Here is a 27,859-nt window from a genome sequence, read left to right as displayed (position 1 = left end):
TTTCTAGTCTAATTCCCCTTCCTCCATCTCTGTTCTCTCCACTCCTGCCTGTCTTGTCTAGATAACTTCCTGTGTTGGAGCAACTTCCTCTCTTGGTTAAACTCAGACATGACTACAGCATAGCACCTTGGAATATTCTGTTTTGTCTCTATTCCCTGCTGTGGTGGCTGGTGCTCAGTGATCAAGCCGGAACCTGGGAGTCATTCTGGACCCTCCCTCACCTCCACAGTCAATTACCCTTCAAGTTCTTGTTTTCTATTCAAAGAGCTCTTGATCTCCGCCCTTGTGTTCATTCTCACGGCCCCATACAGCAGGACATAGAGCAGAGAGAGAGAGAGCATGGTTAAAGAAAGAAAAATAGAGTTGGGGTCACCCTCACTGTCCTCAAAAACATTTTGCAAACCTCTGCAGCCCAATTTAGTCTCCTCTTTGCGTCTCACAGCTCTCACAGCTGTCTCTGGGTCTCTGGCCCTTCGTGATTGGCTGGTGGCTATGTTTCTGCGGGCTGTGTTTGGAGAAATCCCGGGTCTGAAGAGGAACACTAATTTAATAAGCAGTGGTTACTCTCTTGGAAGCACATAGACACAGTCATGCCTCATTTTCTTGGTGGATTTTTCCTGAGTAAACTTCCCCTCCTCAACTCCTGTGGGCCTTTTCTTTGGAAGAGGTGTGTCCCTGCATTACTGATTGCAGATGTTATCTGCATCGATGATGAGTGGCTGCAGTCTTTCATCACCTTGAGGACTCTTAACGTGGTTGACTTCCTTTGCTTGCTTGGGTTTGAGGAGAGCCAGTGTCTCCCAGTTATAGCTAATGGAGTCCCACAGCTTGTGAGAAAGAAGTCTTCTGCTGGCAACTGCTGTGCCGGGGACAGTAGTCCTTGACCTTTTGTGTGTTTTTTTTGTTTTACTCTGCCCTCTTCCTAATAATGCTGTCGTTAGCAGCGTTAGCTAACCCGTTACATGGGGTATAGACAATCATGCTCACCCAGGTAAGGAATATAGGCTTTCTGAATTTTTTTCTTTCCTTCAAAGGTAAGTGGTACTCAGATATGTTCTTTGACATCCCAGGGAGTAATGCTCAGGAATTCCCCCAGATATGCTATTCTCAGACTTCCAAACAAGCTTCCTCCTGTTTCTGTCCTTCAGGATCTTAAATTGCACTCTTGTCTCCCTCCACATTCCTCTGTTTTTCCTCTCATCATCTCACCCATTCTCTGAGTTGATCTTTAAGTGAATGAACGTTTTATAAGCACCTCTTTTTATACAAAAGGTAGACTAGCTCTATTTTACATAAAAATGGGATACACCTAGTGTATGTATTGTTAAGGAAGGAGCTAATCATTGCATAAATTAGAAACTTCTAGGTTCCTATCCTTGGGGGAAAAGAGAGAAAAGGGTTTAAAAAATGACATCTTCTACCATAGGACATTGAAGTTTATTTAGTAGGACACTCATCTGTAGACCAGGGCCACCATCCATGTCCCTAGGATAAGAACTGAATTTTGAGGGGCCACTGCTCTTCTCTCCTCCTGATTCTTCTTAAGTCCTTAGAACCACTGTAGTTTCTCATTACGGGGAGGTACGCTGGTATGTATACGTCCCAGCAATGCCTGACGGAGCTGAACTGCTGCATTCCTACTGTCTAATGTTTCAGTTACAACAGTCAAAGCCGAGTCCTTGCTCACAACAGCTATCAGATGACAGCTTAGTATAGAAGGTTAAAGATCCACAAGAATTCACTCTGATGGTTAAAAACGTCACTTTGTAATTCTGATCATGATGAACCATGGTTTGGGGAGACGATGGGTAAGAATTGTTTGGATTCCTGAGCTTCTCAGCATCCTCACTAGAACTTGGATGGTCAGAGCCCCAAATGAGAGGCTCTGATGTGAGTAGTGGAAGGCACAAAAGGCAGGTCAGGCAGGACTCAGCTGTCTCTTCTTTCTGTGAACTTGCTTTATCTCATCTTAGCCACTAGTTCCCAGAGATGACTCCATGGGGAGTAAGTCATGGGGTAGTTTTTTATCTTCCTGTTCTGTAGGGGGACTTAAGAGCTTCATGAACCAGAGATGTTATCTTATTTCTCAATTTAAGGGACTCCACAGACTTGATTTTCTTTTTCTCTTCAGCATACTTGCCTGGGATATTATTAGGACTCCTGTTACCCCTGGGTCTGCAAATATAGTGTGTGTCCCCTGGATACACTATTGTTCTAACCAGAATGGAGCAAAGTAAGACATGGACCTCATTTGATCTGGACTCTGTATGTCAGGCAGTAAACTCAGAATCACATGGACTCATCAGTTGACTCATATTGAGCCATTCCTCAAGTGTCTTTCACTTATACCATTTTTTAAAATTCAAACAGAAAGTCACAAAAATTTACTTATACCATTTTCATCCTGTTGTCGTGCAGTTTTTTTTTAATAAACTTAAGTGTAAAATGATATCTTTTGTCCTTTTAAAATTTAATCTTGTTATACTTAACCTATGGTTCTAAGTTTGTGGAGGCCCTTTTTTTGCAATTATCTCTAATATGTTAATTTTCCCTCCCAATTAATTTGTTACATGCATTTCTGATAAGTGTGCCTTACCCGAGTCATTGATAAAAAAGGGTGACCAGTCTAGGATTAGAACAGATGGGAATGTCCAGACTCCTAGGAGTTCCAGAGTACTCCTTCCTAGTGATACTGATCCATTTTGCTCTTCCGCTTGGACCCAGCTGTCCTGAGTTACCAGATTGTGCTACTGCCACTGCCTTCCTGTTTTATCCATAAGATCAAGAGAGATTTTTCTGAAGTCCAGATAAATTGTGTCCTGGCATTCTTTGATATATGTGTGTGCATATGTATGTGTTTATTTATGTTATACATAATATATATCATATGTAAATATATATTATGTAAATATGTGTGCATATTAGTTTTTAAACCCCCAGACTATTATTTGTAGACCACTTACTATCTATTGCTGAGTGTTTTACATATATTGTCTCCTTTATTCTCTACTATAATTCCATGTTAACTTTATTAAATAAAAGTAATGACTTTTGTAGCATGACTTTATTTAATCTCCAGTGATCAGTGTTTCCTTCTCTATGTCCTTGCTACTTTTCGTGTTTCATATGCTCTGTTCTGGGGTTTTGCCTATGATATTGCCTATTTAATAAATACTTATTGAGCATTTGCTGTGTGTAAAGAAAACACTGCATTATAGCCTGTTGGAAGTTCAAAGATGAATAAGAAATGGTCCCTTCAGAAGAGCTTATATGTGATTTAAAATATGAAGGCATAAACAGTGGCTTAGTGGCAGGGGGGAAAGGGAAATCAAGAAAACACACTATAAGAGAGTCCTGAGTGTGAATGGAACCTGAAACTAGCCCACCTACAAAGTGGAACGCTGAAACTAGCCCACCTACAAAGTTCTAAATGGAAATCTTTAGAAGCCAGGTTCTAACATGTTACAACCTGTTTACAAAATGGAAGGTATCCATTTGACTGATGGTTTTAAATCCTGTCCCACACTTTGTTGGAGTGTCTGCTTGAGTTTGAGGGTGAGGAGAGGCAGACCTGAAAAAATGGTCCACTTTTGCAATCTTTCGTTTAAAAAATATTATTAAAATATAGAGTATATGTGTTTTATATGTACAGTTTAAATGTGAGTATTCATGTATCTACCATCCAGCTTAATACAGAAAACATTACCATTAGCTTTGAAATCTCCTATGTACCCTTGCCAATAATTGCATTAATTTTAGAAAATAAATATATGTTAAATTGTAGAAGTAAAACAGTAACCATGTGGCATATTTAGAACTTAGTAAGAAGGAAAAAATTGCTAATGTGGTTATTGTTTTGGTATAATTTCCTTTTTCGCTTGTATGTGTTTTCTACATTTTAATGTAGTTATAGCTTTGTCACACAAAATTAGCATTGTCTGATACTGTTAAAGTCTTCACAGTCACTTTTTAAATAAATGATACGTGTATGTATTGCAAATTCAAAAGGTACAAAAAGATGTACAGTGAAAAGCAAATCTTCCTCCTACGTTCTTTCTCTTTTCTTTCCCTAGAGCCGATCACTGTTACCAGTTTGTGGATTATAGTCATTTCTTTTAATGGCTGCACAATTGTCCATCTAGTGCAGTGTTTCTCAGACTGCAGGTCATCATTAGTGGGATGGGGAATCAATCTAGTGGGGCTCTACAAGCTTTTTTTGTTTTCTTAATGAAATAGATTAGGATAGAAAATGGCAGAGAGCATTACACATAGTAAAGGTAAGTATTGTTTGCAGAAACTTTTTGGTTCAGTTTTGTATACATGCACACGTGCACACACGCTCTCTCATACATGCACATTCTGTATTACTATATAAAATTTATTTTTTAGTATGGGTAGTGGTCAAAAAACACTTGACATTTACCAATTTAGTAATGACTCACATGGAGTTTGTTTCTAATTTTCATTATTATAAATAATGCTGGGAACATGCATTTTTTTCCCTCATACTTGGGCATTTTATTCTTAGGACAGCTTCCCAGAAATGAGGCCACTGAGTCACAGGATATGAGCATTTTAATTGATCTAGCCAAGATGCTTTCCAAGAGCTATATCCCATTTACTACTTAATAAATACCATCTGTACTTGGTTCAGGATAGGTTATCTTTATTTCAATACAGACATTTTTTCTATGCATTATATATGTGGCATATATATATATATATATATATATATTTAACAAAATAGGATAATTACTTTTTCTCCAAGTAATATAAACTGAACACTGCCCATTTTACTAAATATTCTTCTACAGCTGTTCTTCTTATTCTGGGGCAGCTTTCCTTGGAGGTAGGGTTTGAAGGGTGGCCACTCTTGCTTCTCAAACTTGAGTCATTCTTACCCATGTTTATGATATGTACCATATATACTTTTATTTATTTATCTTTAAATTAGCTTTTACACGACTTTTTATTTTTAAATAATTTTAGACTTGCAGAAAGTCTGCAAAGACAGTACAATGTCCCCTAATCTAACATAACTATGGTATACTTATCAACTAAGAAATTAACGTTGGTATAATGTGAACTATAGCCTTAATTGTATTTCATTAGTCTTTCCCATTAAGGTCCTTTTTCTGTTCCAGGGTGGAATCCAGGATCCCACATTACATTTAGGTGTTGTGTCTTAGTCTCCTCCAGTCTGTGGCAGTTCTTCCGTCTGTCCTTGCCTTTTATGACCTTGAGACTTTTGAGGAGTACTGGGAAGGTATTTTATACAATGTCCCTCAAGTTGGTTTGTTTGATGTTTTCTCATAATTAAGATTAAGGTTATGGATTTTGGGGAAGAACACCACAGAAGTGCAGTGCCCTTCTCATTGCTTCATGTCAGGGGTACATGATGTCAGGGTATCTTATTACTAGTAATGTTAACTTTGATCACTTGGTGAAGGTAATGTCTGCCAGGTTTCTCCACTGACAAGTTCCCTGTTTCTGCCTTTGTAATTAATACATATTCTGAGAGAGATACTTTGAGGTTGTGTAAGTATCCCATTTCTCTTTAAACGTTTACCCACTAATTTTAGCAAAACAAAACTAAAAGCAAGCAAAAAACATATATACCTTCTTTAGCATTGGTCTACTCAATGACTTCAGTGAAAATGGAGTTAATAGCTGGTTATCTTTTTTTAAAAAAATACACATTAAGATAAATACAAGAGCATTAAAAATTTTTTTTAGTGTTCTTATACCACTTGTAATCATCTGTATATATGTACCACACCTTGAAAACCTTGGGCCACCCTGAGGTGCTAAACACCAAATGGTTTAGGTTCTGTGGTGACATTGTTGATCCCTTATTTGTTAGATAGATTAGTTGGTTGGTTTCTTTAGTTCATATGTTAAAAATTTATTAATTGTACTCGGTACAGAACCCTAAACTAGGCTTCAGAGTTAAGACATAGGCTAGTAGGAGAAATGAGCTGGATAAGCCTTGGTGCACTAAAATACGAAAATATGAACTAAATATCACTAAAATATGAACACGGCAGATGCAGGAGTAGTAGACTGTTCCAGGGAGTACAGGGGGTGGAGGTAGAGAATCCAGTCCAACCTGGGAAAATAAGGGGAGACAGTATGGAGGAGGTGATATGGCTGGACCCACATTTCCCACAGCTTTGCCCAGATCTTATTCTAAGGGATACTCCTTTCTGAGGCTCAAGGTATTTTCTTGGTTATATCATGGAAAAGCTGTTTGAGTGCACATTCCTCGTATTCCTCCAACTCCTTTTCCTTCACTTTGCACCCTACCTCCCTCATCCTGAAGCTTTAGTCAGGATGACCGGTAAGATCCTCGTTGAGCTTGGAGTTCTGAGCCAAGTAAACATGAGAAGCCCATTCTGGAAGGATAAATGGGCCTTCTAGAGGGGGTCTGGGATACTGCCTCCTTGGTCCAGTTGTTCCTGGCTCCAAGACTGTGTTTACGTGGCCCAGTGTTAAAATGCTTGTACTTAACAAGGAGCAGTGGTCAGGGGCCTGTGGATTTGAGAGAGTCCAGAAATTAGCCCATATATACACTCTGTGACAGATACTCCGAGGGACTGGATCAAGGCACTGAGTACCTTGTGTCCTGGGGATCTGAACTTTGAGCCTCATATTGAGGGTTGGGAGCTGAGTGGAGGTGGACTGGGGCTAGAAGGCTGGCGCACAGAAGGAGAGTGTGCTCAACCCAGCATGAAGATGTCCAGTAGCCGCTTCACCACAGGGCAGTGGGATCTAGGCTAATTATAGGCTGAGCCCACACTTTCTGAGTTCAGAGCCTCAGGGTCAGAGGGGAGTAGGTGGGAAAAGGGTCGGAGCCAGGTGGGATTAGGTCAGGAATAAGGACCTGGAAGAATTTCCTACCATAAAATGCCAGGACTTGAGCAAAGAATCTGTATTTCTCTGTTTTCCCAGGAAGGCTCTGAAGCAAAGTATGTGTAGCAGTGGCTAGCACACTGGAGGTCCTGCCAGCTGTGGTTCCCAGGCAGAGGAGGGCTGGAATTGCCATCTGGAGGAATGTGTTTGTTTTGTTGATGCAAAAGCCCTGGTAGAGCCCATGAAGAGGCTGCTTGATTGGCAGTAAGCAGATTGTCTTCCAAGAGAACTTCGTTAGATATTGCCAGTGCTTCTGCTTTGTAAAGGCTGCTTTGTCTCAGACTGATGGCTAGGAATGAGAGTCCCTGGCAGAGCTGCAGTCTTCTTCCAGGCACTTCCCAGGCCATTTCCTAATTTCCCCACCCTGTGTTTGGTGACTTTCTTCTCTTAGGCCAGCTGTTCTTAGGCAGGGAGTCTGAATCTCCCATCTTTTCCTCCAGGAAAGGTTGCCTTATGTTGGTGATTGTCTTCTTCTATCTGATCCCAAGCAGATGAGTCCAGAGCCCCATGGGGTTCTGCTGAAAGAATTAGATGGAGGCTCTGTAGCTCCTGAAACAAGAAGTCTTTCTGCTGCTTTGGACTCATTCAGAAAGCAAGGGGACTAGGTGACTAGGATAGAACCACGGGTCTGGGTGATTGCCAAAGAACAATGCAGTAGAACATTGAAGCTAGAAGGGACCATTGGAGAACAGCTAGTTCCAACAGCCCAATAGCCCTCTCATTATATTCAGGAAAAAGCGGAGGCCCTGTGGGGGACAGGGACTTGCTCAAGATCTCACCGCCCTGTAACCAGGACCTGGACTCTGGTCTGATGACTCTTTTCTCTACTCCTGAATTTTTAGTTTTTCCCTTCTTAACCACATTGCCACTCAGAGGTAGAAAGGGAAAATTGTAAAGTCCTAAAGAGCTCTTGTGTAAACCTGCCTACTCACATGGCAACCAGAGCCCAATTTAGGAAAATGGGCAGGACACATGGGTAGAACTGGGTGTCTTCAGTGGACATGCTGCTGGACCCCAGTCTGGTGGGCACTGGGAGCTAGGCTCCCTAGAGGCATCTGAAGTTATACTGCATCTCTTAGGCATTCTAGGATCCAGTAATATTGAGATAACAGCTTTCTTTTCTTGAATTCCAATGATCCCAAAGTAAGGAGTGACTTTAAAAGATTTATTCTGCTCCTGTGTTTTCAGATTTGGCATTTCAGTTTTTAAAGGGTCGAGAAAAGACTATAATCTCTTCTAGTGATCAAATCTAGAACCTAATGATCATACACACACACACACACACACACACACACACACACACACATATATAATTTTTTTTTCTTCTCTTGAATTTGAGTGGATAGACTATATAAGTCTATCCACTCAAATTCCCTCATCTAATGGAGGGGGCAGCTGTTTCTGTGGGGTTTTTTTGGGGGGGTGGGGTACGCGGGCCTCTCTCTGTTGTGGCCTCTCCCGTTGCGGAGCACAGGCTCCGGACGCGCAGGCTCAGTGGCCACAGCTCATGGGCCCAGCCGCTCCGCGGCATGTGGGATCTTCCCGGACCAGGGCACAAACCCGTGTCCCCTGCATCAGCAGGCAGACTCTCAACCACTGCGCCACCAGGGAAGCCCTGTGGGGTTTTTTTTTAGAGTCTTTTTAAGTGTTTCATTTATTGAACACATTAATTGGTTGCCCACTCTGAATGAAATACGAAAGTAGATAGACTTCAAGGGGCTCACAACTGTGGGGGAGAGGGAGTGCAAGTAGCAGTGATAAAATGATATATATACCACGATAAAGGCATCCTAAACTGCTGTGGGCTTGCAGAGTAGACAAACAGATCCTGCCGGGAGATCAAGAAATATTTCACAGAGGAGGTGATGGCTGAGTTGGGCCTTGAAGGCCATTTGGTTTTGCTAGTTAGGGAAGGAGAGGCACTCAGAAACAGGTAACAGTGTGAGCAGCTGGGGAGGGAGAGGAGAAATGCAGTTTTCAGAGCACCAGCTGGTGTGTGATGGCTGTGCCTGTAATGGAGTGGTGGTCGTGGGGGAGTGTGGCAGGAGAGGAAGCCAGAAGGGATTTCAGATTTTGGTGGCCATGTCTGTCACGGGAGGGGTTTGGGCTTAGGCACACTGCTGTTGCTATTATTTAGGCCTTCATTATTTTCCCCCCAGACAGTAGTTTTCAGTTTCTTTTTAGTAATGGAAAAACATTTTTTCAAACCATATTTACACCCATCTCCAAATGATAAAACATAAGATGACTTTTTAAAGTAAAAGTGTATTTTCTGTAAGCACAGTGACCTGCACAGTGGAGGTGAGAGAAAGCATTTTTGTCCTTGAATGGAGCTGACCCGGGAGAGAACCTTCTCATCTGTGGGCGTTGAGCCATTCCTGCATCCTGCTTGGTTTGGCAGTGACACTGGTGCTGGAGTGCCTGTGAGTGGGCACTCTGGGACTGGGAAAGGCTGTAAAACCCTGGAGCACGTCCCCGGAAGAGTGACCTTACGAGGAAAGTTCTGGGAAACAAACCACAGGGAGACTTTACAGGAATTTCTGGTTGAGCCCACAGGCAAGGCACATGAGGAAAAGACATGTAATTATAGTTTGTAAGTCTATGAAAAGATACAATGAGTGACGTGAAATGGCTGTTCTAAGTTTCTTCTTCCTGTTGGACAGGAAGAAAGGGGGTTTTATGCATTCATTCAGCAGATTTTTATTGTGTGCCAGCCGTGAGCTGGGCCCTATACTAAATGCAGAGAATATGATGGTTAGCAAAACTTGGAGGTTCCTGCTCCTAAGGAACTCAGGGGGGAAGCAAGTAATCACACAAATGAGCAATTGCAGGTTATGGTAAGTGCCATGGAGGATGAGTCCTCATTTAGACTGGAGGATCGTGGAAGACTTCTCTGAGGAGGTGAGAGGCAAGTTGAGGCCAGGTGAGTAAGATTCAGCTGGGTGAAGACTAGGGTGTGGGGGAGTGTCCCAGGCAAAGGGGAGCAGCCTGGAGAAGATCTGACACTTTGGGGAACTAAAAGGAGGCCTGTGTAGCTGGCACCCAGAGCGGGAGGGCAGGAAATGTGCTGAGAGGAGAGGAGGCTGGAGAAGGATCATGCTGGGCCTTATAGGTCCTGGTAAGAATTCAGATTTTATCCTAAATGCAGTGGGAAGCCATTGAAGTGTGCTAAGCAGGAAATGACATGATTTGGTGTAAAAGGGTGATTCAGACAGCTCTGTGGAGAATGGAGGTGTGAGGGCAAGAGTGAAAGCTGGCGCGATTAGGAGGTTTGCGCAGTGGTTAAGGGGAAAGACGGGTGGCAATGGAGGTGCAGAAAAACGGACAGATAAAAGATAAATCTTGGAAGTAGAATTATTTGGAGTCGGTAAGTGGATTGGCTGCGGGGAGTGTGAGGTAGGGATGTGCAAGGATATCTCCTGGGTTTCTGGCTCAAGTCTGCATGTGGGCCTCCCAGCAGATACTAGACCACATACGGCTGTAAAAGCCCTATCCTTCCGGAAAGGTCAGGTAGGATTGATCTGAATCCAGCCTTGCAGAGGCAGCAGAAGGATTCAGCTGTCCTTTTGCTCTGCCCAGTTCAAGGAGCTTATACACAATAGCAGCACCCAAGCAGCCGATTTCAGTTCTCCCAGTAACACGGCCCTTACTATGTCCCTACCTGGTCCCCCCAGGGGAGGGCCCTTAGGAACCGCTGTAACCCCGGTGTGCCACTAGGGGGAGCATGGCCCGCATTCTGTGTCTGGTCTGGAGGGCTTTTTGAAGTTTGCATTACTTTAGAGACTGACTTGTTATCAGCTTTAGTGCTCAACCTTGTCCCTTCATGCTGCTTAGAAGAATGCCTGACATATGGTAGGTGCTCAATAAACATTAGTTGGTATTAACCTTATAACTGTGACTATTGTCTTGTAGAAATGAATGGGCAGCACCTCTGCTTTCTCATCATGGAGACTGGGCAAGTGGAATGTGCATTTTGGGCCTCAGGAGCAGAGCAGAGGGCTGCCTGTTGGGAATGGGATGGGGGAGAAGCTGAGTGATTTGATGGTGTTGCCCTTGCCGTTTCATCTTGTCTTCCTTTGCAGATGGGGGTGGGGGACACTAGGGCCTATGAGGAATTCCTGAGTTGGTACTTGGGTCAGGGTATTGGGTTGGGTATTTCTAGTAGGTGGTTGAGTATGCCCTCTTTGAAGCTCTGATTGCTTCACTGAAGCAACAGTGCCCCCCACTTAGGGTTTGTGCCGTTCTGTTATTTCCTGTTGTATTTTGTGACACACCTCCTACCTTACCTCCTGACATATATTTACCTTTTAAACTCGACTGAATTAAAATCTTGTCCTAAGAAATTTGTGGTATATTGGAGATTAGTCAAAAACACAGAAATTCTGCAAGGGATCTCAGCCTTAAAGATTCCATCAGGATCTCTCTAGCACTGTTTTGGGAAGCAACATTGAAAAGTGTCTTCCTTGAGCCTCAGTGGCCTCTTCTTGGGGGCATACCAACTGCCCCAGGTTTTTGTTTGTTTCTGGTGAAGAGCAGCTGAGATGAAGTTCTTAGCTCAGTGCCTGACTGAAGGAGGATGCTTTCACACACATCTTTTCATGCTCATCCCAGCCCTGTCACTTGCCCAGGGGATAGGTTTTATAGGTGGAAACTGGGAGGCTAGGTGAGTTGCCGAAAGGCACACGGCTGTTGTGGAGCCTGGCACTGCCTGATCTCCTGACCCCTGCTCTGTCTGGTGCTCTTGGAACTACTCTGCTTAATATACGCAAGAGAGTTGAAAGGCTTGGGTACTATTTCTAGATCTGTTATCTTCTGGTTCTGTGACCTGGGCCAAGTTATTTGACCTCTCTTTTAGATTTTTTAAAAACTCTGTTAAATTAGTATGATAATACCAATCCTAACTCTGGGTTTCTTGGGTTGAACAGATGAGCCAAGATTTGTAAGAGTACTTTGGAGAAGTGGAAGGTAATTTATAGCTATAGGGCAGGACTTTTTTTCTCTAATCTGTGCACCTGTATGTTTCACATTGTAGAGCCTTCAGGCTAAAAGATGATAGTAGGGCCTATCTGATCACGACTCAGAAGGAGTCTCTATCTTCCCCAGGGAACCCAGCCTTGTATCTCATAACTGGCTGTCAAAAAAGCTGTTAGTTTGTAAGATCAGATGGCAGTGTACTTTAGAGGAAAGTACCAGACTAGGGGGCAGCGGACTGGCCTCTACTATTAGTTCTTCGACTGTCAAACTGGCTTTGTAACTGTGGACTAGATATTTTATCCCTCTGAGCCTTAGTTTTCCCATCTATAAAATGGTGATAATGATATCTATCCAGTATACTTCAAAAGGTTTTGGGGATCGAACAAAATAGTGCATGTAAAAGAATATTACAAAGCAGAGGACTTCCCTGGTGGTCCAGTGGATAAGACTCTGTGCTCCCAATTTAGGGGGCCCGGGTTTGATCCTTGGCCAGGGAACTAGATCCCACATGCCACAGCTAAGACCCGGCACAGCCAAATAAATAAATATTTTAAAAAATATATTACAAAGCAGAAATATGCATCGGGGGATCACACTTAGAGGGCCTCCTGTGTCCCAGGCACTGTGCTAGCTCTTTAGCAGCACTGATATTATTTCTGGCCATGACGACAGCTCACAGAAAGCCTGGGCTTTAGGCTGTATTTGTATCACATTTGTTGCTTGGGCTGTGACTCTGACTTGCCCAGGACACTTACTGGACCTGACCTGGTGTCTTTCCTCTCCATTGCAGGAAGATGAGAGACTGCTTTGGCACCAGCGCTAGTACCATGAGTCCCTGCACTGGTTAAAGCCATCACCACGGCCTGGGCAGGCAGCAAGGTAAGAAGAGAGGCCAGTCCAGGCGAGCTCCAGGGAGGTGAATGCATTTCCGCCTCAGCTGCTGCCGGGGAAAATCCCAAGTGCACAAACAAGTCAAGGCAGTGCATCTGGGTCCTCCTACCCTCACTCCAGGACCCAGAGGAAGGGCTTGCTTCCCCTCCAAGTGTTCCAGTTAGCTCCCTCCCCCCCTGACCAGGACTCTTCCAAGTTATAAAAAAATGAGACGCTGGTGGGGAGCAGAACAAGTCCACTCACTGTCTTCTCCCTTCTCCCCTCTGAGCTGTTGAAGCGAGTTCCCAGGAGCAGCCCAGAGCCCTTGTCGGACTGGAAGGGAGGTAGGAGGAGTGGAATGCGTGCAGAGACCGAGCTGATCAAAAGACAGTGCTGTTTCGAGAAAGCCTCCCAGAACTGAGGGAGAGAGAGGGAGACAGCGAGGGAGGGGTCGGGGGAGAGAAAGGGAGGGAGAGAGAGAAAGGGAGGGAGGGAGGGAGAGATCGGGAGCGAGCGCTGGCGAGAACAGGGTCTCCATGACGACTGGCCTGGCCGGCCAGCAGTGCTCCGCTCATTTGGCTGGAAGGAGCGCCACGAAAGGTCAGAGGAAGGAGCCGTGGGAAGCTCGCAGCAGGTATCCGAGCCGGAGCGAGTGGATTTGGGGGCCCTGGGCTCCCTAACAGACTGTGGTGTGAGCCAAACTGCTGAGAATGGAGTGGGCAGGAAAGCACCGGGACTTTCAGGTAAGGTCAGCTCCGGGCTTGGATTGTTTTTCCTCCTTTCCTGGCCAGTCTTGGGCTGTTTTCTGGGAGGCAGGCAAGTGTCTGTACTCTGTGCTCGGGGTTTGGGGCTCAGGAATGATGTCATGCTCCAACAGTTGGATTCTATTAGCTTAAGGAAGAGGGAAACAGCCAATTTTCTTGACTTTGCAGATCTAGCTGATCTCACTCTTACTGAACCTGAGGTGTTTAGACTTCACTATAGGAATCATCATCTTACTTTTATTTAGCACAAAGGCTCAGGATATTTTACAGGAAGAGTCCTTTATGTAGAAAAAAATGAGTTATCATCACTCCAGCATTGTGTTTGTAGTTCTTATACGGAAACTCCGGTGTCTTTTGAGTGGCTTGGTTTGTTCTAGTGAACACTGTCTGTTTTGTCTCTTGGTGCTGCTATGTCTGACCTAATGAAAAAAAAAAAAAAGCTAATTAACTCAGCTGGGAGCCTGTGGTGAGCTCCAGGTCTCTCCGGAGTAGTTATTAGGATAGAGGGCCTGTCCTAGGGATATCTGAACCGGGGTCGGTCTCTCTCTCTGGCCCCCAGGTAGCTTGGTAAGAAGCAAGCTGTCCTCCTTCATTAATAAAGTCCATCACAGGCTTTCCTTAGAAAATACATGGGGTGGAGGCAGGTGGTGTCTGGGGGCTGGGGGACCTGCAAAGATGTTTCTTATCCAGATATCTCAGAGTGAGCTGCTGCTAAGAGCTAGGCTACCTGAGGAGACATGAAGTGTGCTGAATGGATTCCTTGGTTAATATTTTAACCAAATCTCAGGGCATGCAGTGTCCATGCCGCACGACCCTTCTACACTGTTTGTCCTATGTTTTGGTAAAACTTGTTCTGACCTAGAGGACTAGTGTGTGGTGAACTCATTGTGGCCTAGGAGAAGAGACTGTTCCAGAAAGGCACTTTCATAGGTGATGAGGAAGCTAAGGTTGCCAGTGATCTTATCAGGAGGGTTAACGCAGTGGACACTCCCTGCAGTGGAGACCCATCGGGATGTGCTTCCGCTTCAGCCATGTTGTATCTTAAACTTACTGCTGGGCCTCAGGAAACTTGGTGGATGCCTTTGGCTTCTCTGTGGGATGAGGGAACAGCTGCCATCCTGGCTCTTTGGTTTTTCTTCTTGAACTTTCTGAACAGAATGTCTTTTGTACTCTGGCAAACAATGAGGGGGGCCTTCTGATTAACTTCGGGTCGGCTTGCCAATGAAAGCACTGGCCATGTCCCCAAGCGGGCTCCCTGAATGTGGACATGTGTGCATCACTGTTGTGGCCCGAGGCTCCATAAGGGTGAACTCCATGGCCCTGGACCTCAGACGGGCCGCTTCTAAAGTGATGCCTCCTTTCACTGCACTCCAGGGCTCCTCTGCTTGGTTGACACCTCGGTTAACGGGGGGGATGTGGCATGGCGCTGTTGGCTAGGACTCAGGTTGGGGGATGTGAGGAGGAGGCCTCTCTGAGTCAGTGGGCCCTTCGGTGGACAACACAAATCCAGGATCTCAGTTCTCCTCTACTCGTGTGGATGTGTTTGGGCAGCTCCTCCAATTTTAGGGCCCCCGCACATGTGAAGAGGGCTAGCAGATGATCTTTCTTTTGGTGTAGCAGAATGAATAATGGATTTGGGTTTAGGAGACGTGAACCGTGGCCAGGTTCTGCTACTTACCATAAAGGTAGCCATGGGCAAGACCCTCAAACTCTACGACCATCAGATTTATTGGCTGTGAGATGGGGATAATGATAATAGCCCCTTCATAGGACTGTTGCGGGGAGCAAATGAAATAATTTCCATGAAAGTAGTTTTAAACAAGTCAAGTCCTATATAATGTAAGATGTTATGAATTGACCCTTGAAGGATGGTCCCTCTCTCTTCTGGAAAGTCACTTTGCTCTCTGTTCTGGTTTTCCCATTTATAAAGTCCCTTCTTCTCTTTTGCCTTTATAAATAAAAATGAGAAAATCCTTTTAAAACTTCTTCAAGATGTGAAAAGAAACAAATAGTGCTTTCTTTGGGTTGGGAAGTTTAGTGATGTTCACTGTAGACTTTGAGCCATAAATGATCCTTCAGAGATGAAGCTTTCCTTGGGTCACCTGACTCACACGTTTTAGTATAGAGGAGAGGGATTCCAAGAGACCCTTTGCTTTTCCCACAGCTGCTTGGCGCTTACGGAGTCATAGATTTTAGAAGCTAGAAGAGAGGCTACTGGTTGCCAGGCTGGTCCCCTCATCCTGTTAGGTTCTGCTGGGCAAACTGTTTCGAGTAAGCAGGGAGGTCTTTCTCCTCCGTTTTGGGTTTGAAAGGCAGGGTTCTAACTGGGAGGAAGCGTTATTGCTCTGGAAGGTCCTTGGGGGCTGGGCAGCTCTTTTAGGAACCTGTGGCTACAGCATGGAGGGAAATAAGAAAGAAACAAGGAAGTGGGAATTCCAAGGGCAGAGATACTCGATATGCCCTGCGACTGTGCAAGGAACAGAATAGCAGGGGAGTGGAGCCTCTGGGCAAGGGCGTCCCAGCTCTGCCCTCAGAGACTCCGGGAGGCTCCTGGCATACTAGGTGGGAACACAGGGAGGGGCTGGCACCCCACCTGCAGCCGCAGCTTTTGTTGTAGGGCAAGGGCACACCTGCCAGCCAGGCCCTGGAGTAGTGCCTTGGAAGAAGCCCCTGAACAGACAGATTTTTTTTTTTTTTTTTTTTTTTTTTTTTAAATAACGGAGCCTTTTTTCCAGGTGCATCTTGTCACAGCAGCCTCTCCAGCCTGAGGGGAAGCTGTCCACAGCTTAGCTTGGGGCTGCAGCTGTTCCCCACTCCTTGTCAGTCCAGTTTCCCAGAGCTGAGTCACAAATCGGACCCCTCCATGTTCCTTAAGGATGAAAAAGTAACGTTCCTGTTCTTACTCCCTCTCTCCCCCTTCCTTTACTCCTCTTCCTGCACTTTCTCCCCCTGGGCTCCTTCTCTCTGTAAAATTAGAATAATCCGTTACCCAGGGAAGTTGAAATTCTGAAATACTTTGGAGGACAGGCCAAGGCCGTCCTCAGTTCTGCTGGCTCTGCCCCGACCCTGGAATGCAGGGCTTGGGTGTACCATTTGGACGGGCACCCCAACTCCAGATATCACAGCCACGCTGCTGGCCCGGGACTAAGAGAGGCTGCGCCCCGTCCCCACCTAACCTGATTCTAAGGACTACTTCCGGGAGATAGGAACCTGAGAAAGGTAGAGGGTCCGAGTCCTGGGCTGTCCAAAGCACCTCCCTGAAGGCTGGCAGGACTGAGAGGCTGAGAGCATGTCATCCTGTTGCTTCTCTTAGCTGTTACCTGTCACTGCCCTGGAGACTCCTGATTTCTCATGTTGGGCCCAAGAGAGTTTGCTGAGGCAGCCAAGCCAAGGGAACGTGTGTGGAGCCTGGGGGAGGCCAGGCAGCAGCCCTGCAGGGCTTTGGCTTGTCTTCCTTCTGTCCCTCCACCTTAGCGTGGGAGAGCAGGCTGTGGGGAGGGGGCCTTGCAGGAACCACGCAAAAGTGGAAAAGAGGCCAGGAGGGCATGAAAGAAAAAAAAAATGACCACCTGGCATGGTCTGCAGAGAGTTCTCTTTCTGTGGGAAAACTTGCACGAGTGAGTTGAGTGCCTTCTTCTGGGCGTGGGGAGGGAGACTGTGCATCTCTTTTATGCTGGGGAGGGGCTGTTCTGTGCACCTGTCCCGATAGGTGGGTGGGGTGAAATGCTGGGTGCATCCATCTGAGGGGAACATGCCACGTGATATTGTCTGATAGAAAAAATCCAGGGTCTCTGTTTCTAGCCATGGGCCCTAGAAAACTGGCCTGCATGTGTGTATGTGTGTATGTGTGTGTTGAGGGGAGAGGAAGATGCTGAATGAGTCTAGACTACCTTATTGAAGGATTTCTCCAAAGATCCCTTCTCATTTTTTTTGCCTCAGGTATACTGCTGTTGAGGGGCTGTTGAAATGATCACAATACTCTTCTCTGAAAACTGCCTGAATCTTAGATTGCACTGTCTCTATAAAGGGTGAATTATATGCAATCAGGCTATGAAGACTTCTTAACCAAAGGTGACCTGTTCCTAAGAGTTTGTCATGAAACCACCTGTTTCTCAAAGATCCAGACTCTTTTTCTGTGTGACTTGTCACTGAAGGGATTTGTGTGTGAGCTGGAGATTGGCTAATAGGAAGCGTCACAGTGGATGAAGGACTATTTGAACCTGGGAAAAAGGAGATAAACATAGGGCTATGGGAGACAAGATCTGAAACAGTAGGAAGATTACTAGAAGGGACAGGAGAGAGGCCCTGGGAAGGGGATTGAGGAGAGGATAGTTCTCACAGACAGGAAGGGTGATAGAGGGTGTACCTGGGCTGACCTAGGAGGCCTTCGAGATACAGCAGAATGCCGGACTGCCCCCAGGGTCTCAAGGAGACAGTGTTGTGTAGGTCCTAACAAGCACTGGGAGGGCAGGAGTGGGTGGGGGCAGCTGGCACTGGGGTCAACACCCCTGTTCATTGTTCTTTGGGCTCAGAGACATCTCTGGTGCCCATATGTTCTCTTGGTCTGTTTACCCATTTAGTCAGTGAATACAGAGGGTCTGGGCCAAGAGCTGGGGAGGATCTAAAAAAGTATCAAGTGTGGGATTTATCCCATGTATATATTGTATTACTTGTTGTAGTATAGTTATTTCCTCCCCAGTGTGAGCCTCTGTCCGTGTGACTGAGAAGAAACACAGACCTACTGAAGTTTTAGGTTTTGATGGTAGGGTTAATGGCCATCTCATGCTTTAGACTGGGAAAAAGGAAGAGGGTCCAACTCTTAGACTCTAATTTGAAGCACTATTTGAGTAATGGGAGAGAGCCCACTAAAGGGCTGGAAATAGGAGGAGGGTGTTCTAGGCTTCTCTGAGAGTGTCAGACCATGGGGTGTGTGTGCAGGGGGTGGGGAACGGGAAAAGGGAAATGGGAAAATTGGAAAGAAAACTATAAAGTCAGCTAGTTTCTAGAACTCTAGCTTTGTTTGAGGAACTGATTTTGGTATGTTCATTCATGTCTTGGAACACAGGCTCCCTTATGGAGTTCTGACAACTGAGCTTTATAGATTGCTTTTAAGTGAGTCAACCTGTAACGTGTTTGTTCAACTCTCAGTGACTATTAGATATTCAGTGAGTGTATGGTGCTGCCTTAGAGCAGCTCTGATGGAACTATTTGCACATAATGAGAGTATCTTACATGCAGTGTAATGAAGTGATTAAGGGCTGGAACTCAGGGGTCATATAAACATAGGTTTAGAATCTGACATTACTATTTACTAGCTGTGTGACCTTGGGTAATTTATCTAATCTCTCTGAGCCCCCCAGTTTTCTGTGAGGCATTTGTAAAATGGATATAATAATAACTCTTAGCTTGTTATAGTTGTGGTGAGGATTGAATGAAACGATACACGTAAAGCTCTCAGCCCAGTGCCTGGCACGCAGTACATGTTCAATGCTTTCCATTATTATTATCAACTTAGAGCAGCTCTTTGAAGAGAGTAAGGCTGGCATCTCTTAATCAGGTTGGGGTTACTATGCTAGGAAAGTCAAATCATATTCTTCTTTTAGAAGGAGTGTATACTTTGTACTTTATTCATCTCTCTGTCAAGACCCCAGGAGAGTTTCTGACGTGGTCCTTCTCAACCCAGCTTCATAGGCTCAGCTTTACCCTCCTGTAGGATGCTTACCCTTCACAGTCATGGGAGTCTAGAAGTTCTTCTTGCTTGCCCCTTTCCCACAGGCTGGCCCAGGTAGGACCTTGAGGTCCTCCTTAACGCAGCATTGGAGGCCCTTCCCAAGCTGCTGTCAGTGCTGTGGACACTGGCTACCCTAGCACTCCTCACCTCTGCTTCCGTGAATTCTATCCTGTATCCTTCAAGACCCAGCTTAGAACATAGGCTTTGCAGCCAGCTCTGGAGGTTCATGGTCTGGCACCCCCTCTTACTATCTGTGGACCTCTGGAGTTAACCTTTGTAAACCTTAGTGTTTTTATCTGTAAGTTGGGAGTAATATGACCCATCTTAAAGATCTGTTGCAGGGGTTAAATGAGATAATTTACATAAAGCACTTAGCTTAGTTTCTGGCACACATATGCTCTCAAAAAATGCTAGCTGCTGCTGCTGTTAGAGATCTCTCCCTCCTATGAACTTCTCTGCCCGCATACAGGAGTAGAAAGAGCCCTGGCCAGGTAGTAAGCAGATCTGAGCTTTAGTCCTGGCACTAGCTATGACTTGCTGGGTGACCTTGGGGAAGTAAGTTGGCTTCTCTAGGCTTCAGTTTCCTCTTCCAGGAAGTGGGAGGTTTGGATTGAGTGTTTTCGTTGACATTCTGACTTGATTCTTGATATGCATTATCTTATCTTTCCAACTAGATTTCCCTAAAGTCCTATGAAGCTAAGTAAAATATTTGATACATTTTATTTCCTCAAACTGACCAACATACTTAGTTTATGCTTAAAAACATATTTGGGTAACTTTTTTTTTTTAACCCCATCAGCTGGATTCTAGGAAGCATTTTGCCTTGGTTCGTATAACTTGGAGACTGGGAACTTGTTCTCAGCTGCATAGGGCTTGGTTGCAACAACTTGCAAAGAGGCTCTAGCCCTTAGTAAGTTAGAAGGTCTCCCAGGTCAGTAAGAAAGGAGGTGGTGGTTTCACTTAGTGCCTCTGGAAACATTTTGGTCAACACATGTTTGGAGTACTCATTTGTTCTGCTGTAAAGGCTTAGACCAGCTCTGTGAATAAATGCGGCCAACACTGTTTCCTTCTTTCAGTGGAGAAAACTGGCAGTGGTTTTTGACAGACCCTCTCTCCTTTAGAGTCTGGAGTGAGCCAGTTGTGCTCAGAGACAAACCTGTGTGTTAAGGGAAGAGCCATCCAATGAAAGAGTGATGTCTAGAGCCTGGTCGGGCTGTCGGGGTTCACATTCTGGCTCTGCCACCTCCCAGCTCTGTCGCCTTGGGTAAGGTACTTAGCCTCCCATGCCCCAGTCCCTCTTCTGTAGAATGGAGGTGGTAATAGTACTATTTCATAGGGTCGTGGTGAGGCCTAAATGTCAAGTGCTGAGAATAGCAGCTCATATCTAGCACGTCATGCAATGTGAGCCATTATAGTTATATTTATTATTCCCTTGTAAGCCAAGCAGAGTTTGTTTCTGAGTCGCTAGTCTGTCTGTCCGGTTTGTTCTGCTGAGAAATGTGAGGCACTACCCCCTTCCTCCATGTCTTGGACAGATATCTAGTATCGGCAGGGCGGTAGTAAGTGTCCCCTGTTAGTACAGAGGTCATAGCTCTTGTACCTTGCTTTTGTAAAGAATTATGTAAACCAGAGGGGGAATCTGGCTGAACCAAGGAGCATCTAGGTTGAAAGGACCCTCTCTGATGAGTAATGCGTGTCCTGTGGCAGAGCCCTGGGCAAGAGAGCAAGAAGGGAAGTGGGCTGAGGGAGAGTGTAAATTCAGGAGCAGAGAGAGCTAGAGAATGAAGAGTGGTGACCATCCCCAGGCAAATGGTTATGGCTAAGACAGTGAGCTGTATAAGAAGCTCCTGGCACTTTATCTTCCAGGAGGCATGTTGCCTCCACAGCCCCAGGTGAGACTTGCCCCCGACAGTGCACACTGAGACCAGTCTTGGAGGAGCGGTGGATTGGGATGGGGAGGTTCTAACCTGTTCCTCACAAGAAGTAGTACCGAGTAGCTTGGTGCATCTTATCTACAAGTGTAATTATAAAGAGATTTCCTTGTTCAACTGCAAGAAACAGGAACTTTTGCTGCCATATTTAGCAGCATGTTTTAAGTCCCTCAAATCTCCTTTGAGTGCTACCAAAGCTCTCAGCTTTGTTGTTATCTCTTGTTGAGCTAGAGTCTGGGAAGGTCATATCAACAGTGCCAATTTATGGGCCTGCTGAACCCAGGCTGGCCTAGGGCAGAATGGGGAGTTCCTGGGAGTAGGTGCTTCACAGATTTTCCCTTTGAATGAGCCTGTTTATAATTTAAGGTTCCTTTTGCTTTAGAAGACCAAACTCTGTGGATTAGGATCAAACATTTTATTTCCTCAGCAGTTTTGCTTCTGTAGGCTCCCAGAGGCAGGAGCTCAGTCTCTATAGTAGCTCCCTGTACAATCAGGAGACGCTCAGCCTTGACGGTACTTTCAGCTACCAACACTATGCCTCACACTCCTTATGGAGGTAAGTTTTCTTGGCACAGAGTTATGTCAGACTCCCCCACCTCATTTAGTTTATTAACAATTTTTGACCTGTCATGTGTTCTGAAGGAGTGATTAAAAGAAGTGAAGACTGCAGTGTGTAGAAACCACACCGTGGGGCCTTGTACTCATTTGTAGGGATCTAAGAATAAGAAGGTCACAGCCACGTGTACCTATACTTTGTCACTTGGCAAATGGATGCAAATAGGGAAAGGAAATTAAAGAACCCGACTGACCCTGGCACCTATAAAGAAGTGTGGTATTTGAATGCGAAAGGAAAATACCTGGGATAGCTGAGTTGAACTTGGCAATGTCAGTGACCTTGGTTTGCAGTCTGTGACTTCACTGACTCAGAGAACTGAGGCTTTGGAATCTAGAAAGGAAAGAGAGCACTGAAGTTTATTTTCTTTGCCCCCCTCTAACTCCCAGATTTACTCACCCCTTTGGGTTCCAACATAAATGGAGATGCCAGATAAATTGCTGGTTTTGAAATAGAGTGGGCAGCACTGTCCTCTGTGGGACCCGGTCTCTCTGGGTTGTGAGTCATCACTGCTGTTCAGGATTGGGTTACTGCTCAACTGTGCTGGGAGAGCCAGCTGTGAGGATACTGGTGGTAAGAAGGGCTCTGGGTTTTCTTAACGCTGAGTAAGTGCCCAAAGGGAAGTGGCAGGGGTCAAATTAAAAAGAAAACAATGAGGAACAACTGGAAAATTTTGTTGTATTTAAATTTCATTACATGGAAGTAGAAAAGCTTCTTCTTCTTCTTCTTCTTCTTTTTTAATCTCAAAACCCACATCTGTTTGGTAAACCCAGGTGGGTTTCAAAAGCAATGCTATCCAGAGTCCTTTTCATCTGAAAAATACCCAAGGTCACATGTCTCCATAGCTTTGCTGGAAGAAGTTGAGCCCTGGGAAGCTGTAGAAACTAAGGGAGAAAACCATGGAGTTACGTGTATTTTACCACAATAAGAAAAGTTAGTGGGGAGAAAAAGAAAGCTGTGGAGATTGCAACACTTATGACATCGTCCTGGCCCCTGATAGCAGTTATTGTCAGTGGGGGAGTTGGGATGATTTATCCATTTGTGTTCCCTAAGGGTTTATTTCTCCCCAGCTCTTTCTCTTAATTTACAGTCTTTCTTTGAGATCCCATTGGGGGGCAGGGAGGGTGTCCAACTCTGCCTCTCTTGTTTAGAAACTTTTTATTTATTCATTCATTCAGTACACCTTTATGAGTATCCATCCTGTTCTAGGCATAGTTCTCTATGCTGGGGATGTAGAGGTAACTAACACAGCAAAGTCCTTGTGTCATGGGGGGGCAGTAAGTAAAAAAGCAAACAAATTAATAAATGAGATAAAGATAGTGATATGAGCCATGAAGGAAATAATGGTGATATAAAAGAGAGAGAAACAGGAACTAAAAAAAAAATTATTTATTTATTTATTTATTTTGTGTATTTATTTTTGGCTGCGTTGGGTCTTTGTTGCTGCACTCAGGCTTTCTCTAGTTGCGGCGAGTGGGGGCTGCTGTTTGTTGCGGTGTGCTGGCTTCTCCTTGCAGTAGCTTCTCTTGTTGCGGAGCACGTGCTCCAGTAGTTGTGGCATGGGGGTTCAGTAGTTGTGACTCGCAGGCTCTAGAGTGCAGGCTCGATAGTTGTGGTGCACGGGCTTAGTTGCTCTGCGGCATGTGGGATCTTCCCGGACCAGGGTTCGAACCCGTGTCCCCTGTGTTGGTAGGTGGATTCTTAACCACTGTGGCACCAGAGAAGCCCAAGAAACAGGAACTTGATAGCTATTTTCAAAAGAGAAGTTAGAGGAGACCTCTCTGAGAAGATGACATTTGAGCTGCAAGTTCAAGGATGAGAAGAAGCTGTGAATGTGAAGATTTGGGGAAAGTACATTCCTGGAAGAGGAAACAGCAAGGCAAAGCCCCTGAGGTAGGAAAGAGCTTGGCATGTTGAGAAAACAGCAAGTCGTCGTTGTTAGAATATAGGGGGCAGGTGGATGTAGGGGGGTATAAGATGGTAGAGGCTAGTTCAGGTAGAGCCTCTTGGCTATGGTAAGGAGTTTGGAAAACCAGTATGAGGGGTCTATATTCTAGGTGTGGCACAAATAGGGTTAAGGTGTCAAAATATGGGGAAATAGAAGGGAGCTGGAGTGGGGATAGACACATAAATGATTAGCTAAAGGAAGTTGAATAAATATAATTCAATTCTGCATAATTCTTGGGATCAAGCAATATGTGTTTTAAAAATTTCTGTAGATTTTAGATTTGTGGTATATCATTTGTAGAATGAATGCTTACTCTATTCTAGACATTGTGTTTTACCAGGCGTTTTCACTTGCATCATTTTAGCAGATTCTCACAACAATCCATGAACGAATTTGTTGATATTCTGCTGTCTATAGCTGAGGAACTCAGACTGGCTAACTTGCTTAAAATCCAAATCTAAGTCTGTATGTTTCCAAAGGATGTGCTCTTTCTATATCCCCATCTGATTGATGCCACTTCCTCTTAGTTATCCAAAATAGTTAATGAGCATTTTTTTCCTGAATTGTTAAGTGTTGTTTTACTGTCGTGTTCTCCTTTCTGCCCATTGGATGCTAGGATAGATTTTGGATGTTTGTGGGGTTGACTGAGTGGTTTTTTTTTTTGTTTTTTTTTCCATCTTTTTCTGAAAGGAGTACCAGGTTAAATACTGAGACTACCAGTGCATATCAAAACCTGGGGAGGGTGGGGTGTGTGACAAGACTTGGAAACATCCTGAATCACCTCTCTTTACCTGGATAGGAAGAGTGATCTTTCTGATCGATACTCCACAAGTAGCTCATTAGTTGTCCTATTATGATCCCCCTATTTTGTAGTAAGAAGATGGAATTTGGTTTTGGAAAATTTAAGTAATTTGTCAGTAAACTAGCATTTGTAAGTAAACTCTGATTTTCTAGTTCACAGGTCTCTTTTAGAGTCTTCAAGTTTGTTGGCAATGTTTGAGGAAAGAAATTTGTTAGGCCGTAACTTTCACTTGCTGGGAATTGAACATAGACTAGTTTCTGTTGGTAGATACTTCTTTTTCAAGGGACTGATCCTGTTTGGATTCTATAAATCAAGGGTGAGGATTCTGAAATGAAAATGTATAGGGTGTTTATAAACTTTCAGTCCTTGGTGTTCATGAGATCTGTGTTCAGCCTGGTTCACTGGCTAGATGGAATAGCTTGTGAAGGGCAGAGCAGGGTGAGATTGAATTTCAGATTTAACATGGATTCCTGACACACAGAGGAATTTCTTTTTTAAGTAATGGGATTCTGCTTTCCTGTTCCCCCTATCCCTGTCTGTTTTAGTAACGACTTTGCTTCTGAAGGAAAAGCTCTGTGGTTAGGAAAGACTCCTTGAGAGAATGCTTTTATCTCTAGCACCTCTTCACTGAGCCCGCACCTACCATGAGCAGCGACACACGGATGAGCTAGCAGGAGGCCGAAAAGATGGGTGGAGGTCAGAACTTGAAGTGTTTGAACCCTCCAGGAATTGGGGAATCATTGTTCTTCTGAAAGCAGGAAAGGAACACAACTGAATTTAGTTGGTAGAAAAGAAACCTATGAGACCATGTGGAAGATAGAATTGGAGTGGGAAGAAACTTGTCTGTCTTATTGGGTGTAACTAGAGAAGTAATATTCCAGTTCCCCAAAACTCATTTAAAGCAGACTGTAAGGGAAGTCTGGATGGTGGGGAGGGAGGGTCTGTGCTCCAGATGACAGAGCTCTCTAGTGCCTTAGAGCAGTGGTGTTCAGACGTGAGCTGCCCCCAACTCACCTGGAAATCTTGTTTCTAGTTCAGTAGGTCTGAAGTGGGGCCTGAGAATTTGCATTTTCAACAGGTTTCTAAGTTGCTGCTGCTGCTGCTGCTAGAGGTTAGGAACCACTGCTTAACAGGCTCAGCAGCTGGGATTCAAGTGAGGGTGAGAGGGCCAGTTGTTAACTGGTGTGCCTTCTTCATTCACTTAGAATTTCATGTCTACACTTTAGAATCTCTTGGGTCACTAACCCCATAACATCAATAGAGCCTGGTCAAGGTTCGTGCCCTCTGTCCCTAGGACACAATATTCCTGTCACCTCTGCATGAGGTTTTCAGCTGTGTGCTTGTCTCTAAACAGCTGTTGACTGATTTTTGGAAAATGCCTGTCCTGGGCACATGATTCTTTTCGGATAGGTGACCTTAATGGCAGGATAAGCTCTCCCCTGCCCTTCAGCACAGCTACCTGGTTGGCAGGACTGTTTCGGGGACTGCAGGCAGGCTCAGCGTTGAGTGTGTTCTGTTGATTAGCCAAGTTTACACAGGACAAGCCTGGGAGACTATCTCTTTAGCCCAGGAGTTGAATTTCAAGGGCAAAGTCCACAGTTGGCGGCTGATAGGCTGGGAACACCTGGACAGGAGGATTTCACTTGGCTTTCACTTAGCCAGGCCTCAGTGCCTCTTCCCACAGAGGTCAGGTTTTTTGCTTGTCTGCTGCCCAAGCAGGTAACTTCGGGATGCTTCTCCCAGAGCAGCATGGCTCCAGGCACTGCCCCTGGCTATCTCCTCAAGGACCTGTGACTTCAGGTGAGACATTAGACTTAGTAGATACAAGCTGCCTTCTCTTCCATGGAGTTCTCATTTCTTGATTCCCTGTGCTTGCTTCTCCCCTTGAGGGAGGATCTTCGTCTCTCCTTCGTGGTCAGTGACTCTCAGATTTGTCCCAGGGCTCTTCTTTTCTTAGCTACCGTCGTTAGTCCAGAATTCTGTTTCAGTGTGGGAAGGGATATTAAAGGTTACCTGATTTACCTCTGCCCAACCTTTTTCATATCCCTGCACCCACAGAAAATGATGATTTTTGTAAGGTGCACTGGGATAAAAGGAGGAGGCTGCTGGTAACCCTGAGCTCTGGTGCTACCCCAGGGGTTGATGGAGTCTGCACAGCTGTAACCCATCCTTGGCATACTGATGGGGAACTCTGATCTGGTCCTAGGTGCATTAGAGCATAGCGGTGAGAAAACTGAGTGCCCAGGGTGGCAGAGCTAGGACTGGACTCAGATCTTTTCACTGCTGCTGATTCAGGGCATTGCTGTATATACAACACAAGAACTGTGAGGTGTTACAGTTTCAGATTAGCAAGCAGGCATGAAACTGTCTCAGGCTAATTTTTGTTTAAGATTGTTTTCCTTTTTTTTTTTTTTGGAACAAAAGCAATACATTTGTCCTAAAAACTTTTACAAAATAGAAAAATATATAAGTCTGAATAGGAACCTATCCTGTAAACCCATGCCCCAGAAATATAATCATTGTTAACAGTTGTGTAACAATGGATTTTTTCTTACAATACATTTGTATATACACTGACTTTATTTTTACAAAAAATGATTATACTCTAATAAAAGAAAAGGAAAGGAAAAAAAAGCATTGGCGACAGTGTGGAGGAATTTAGAACCCTTATACATTGCTGGTGGGAATGTGAATGGTGCAGTTGTTGAGGGGCTGAATTCTTTTGGTTCCTCAAAAAGCTAAAACTTGCCATATGACCCAGCAATTCCACTCCCAGGTGTAAACCCAATAGAAGTGAAAACAGGAACTCAGGTACTTTATGCCAGTGTTCATAGCAGCATTATTCACTGTCCCACAGGTGGAAACAACCCAAGTGTTCATCCACGAATGAATGAACGAAAATGTGGTGTATACGTACAGTGGAATATTAGCCATAAAAGGGGTGAAATTCTGATACATGCTACAACAGGGATGAACCTTTAAAACATTGTGCTAAGTGAAATAAATCAGACATAATAGGACAAATATTGTATGATTCTGCTTACATGAAATGTCTATAATAGGCAAACTGATAGAGACAGAAAGTAGAGTAGAGGTTATCAGGAGCCTGGGGAGAGGGGATAATTGGGAGCTCTTGCTTAGTGGTTACAGTGTTTCTGTTTGGGAGAGTGAAAGAGTTTTGGAAGTAGTGGTGATGGTCAGACAACATTGTGAATGTAATTAATGCCACTGAATTTTAAACTTAAAAATGCTTAAAATGTCAAATTTTATATATATTTTAACACAGTAAAAAAAAATGGTTGAAATTTCTTCTC

At 44.6% G+C, this 27,859-nt stretch overlaps 1 protein-coding gene across 3 annotated transcripts in view; it reads left to right on the top strand.

Annotated features, from left to right (window-relative positions):
- DENND2B (DENN domain containing 2B) overlaps nucleotides 1–27,859 on the top strand; it is a 154,204-nt gene that overhangs the window by 31,709 nt on the left and 94,636 nt on the right. For 2 of the 3 annotated variants that reach the window (XM_082629244.1, XM_082629245.1), the window contains exon 2: nucleotides 12,677–12,765. The exons of the other annotated variant lie outside the window; for it this stretch is intronic. The gene's annotated coding sequence lies outside the window, so the exon portion shown is untranslated. The remainder of the gene's footprint in view (nucleotides 1–12,676; nucleotides 12,766–27,859) is intronic. 3 annotated transcript variants of the gene reach the window in all.

Source organism: Mesoplodon mirus (genome assembly GCF_964341445.2).
Source record: "Mesoplodon mirus genome assembly, chromosome: 7".
Lineage (NCBI taxonomy): Eukaryota > Metazoa > Chordata > Mammalia > Artiodactyla > Ziphiidae > Mesoplodon > Mesoplodon mirus.
Note: the sequence above shows the minus strand (reverse complement) of the source record. Positions and strands in the feature narration are given on the sequence as shown.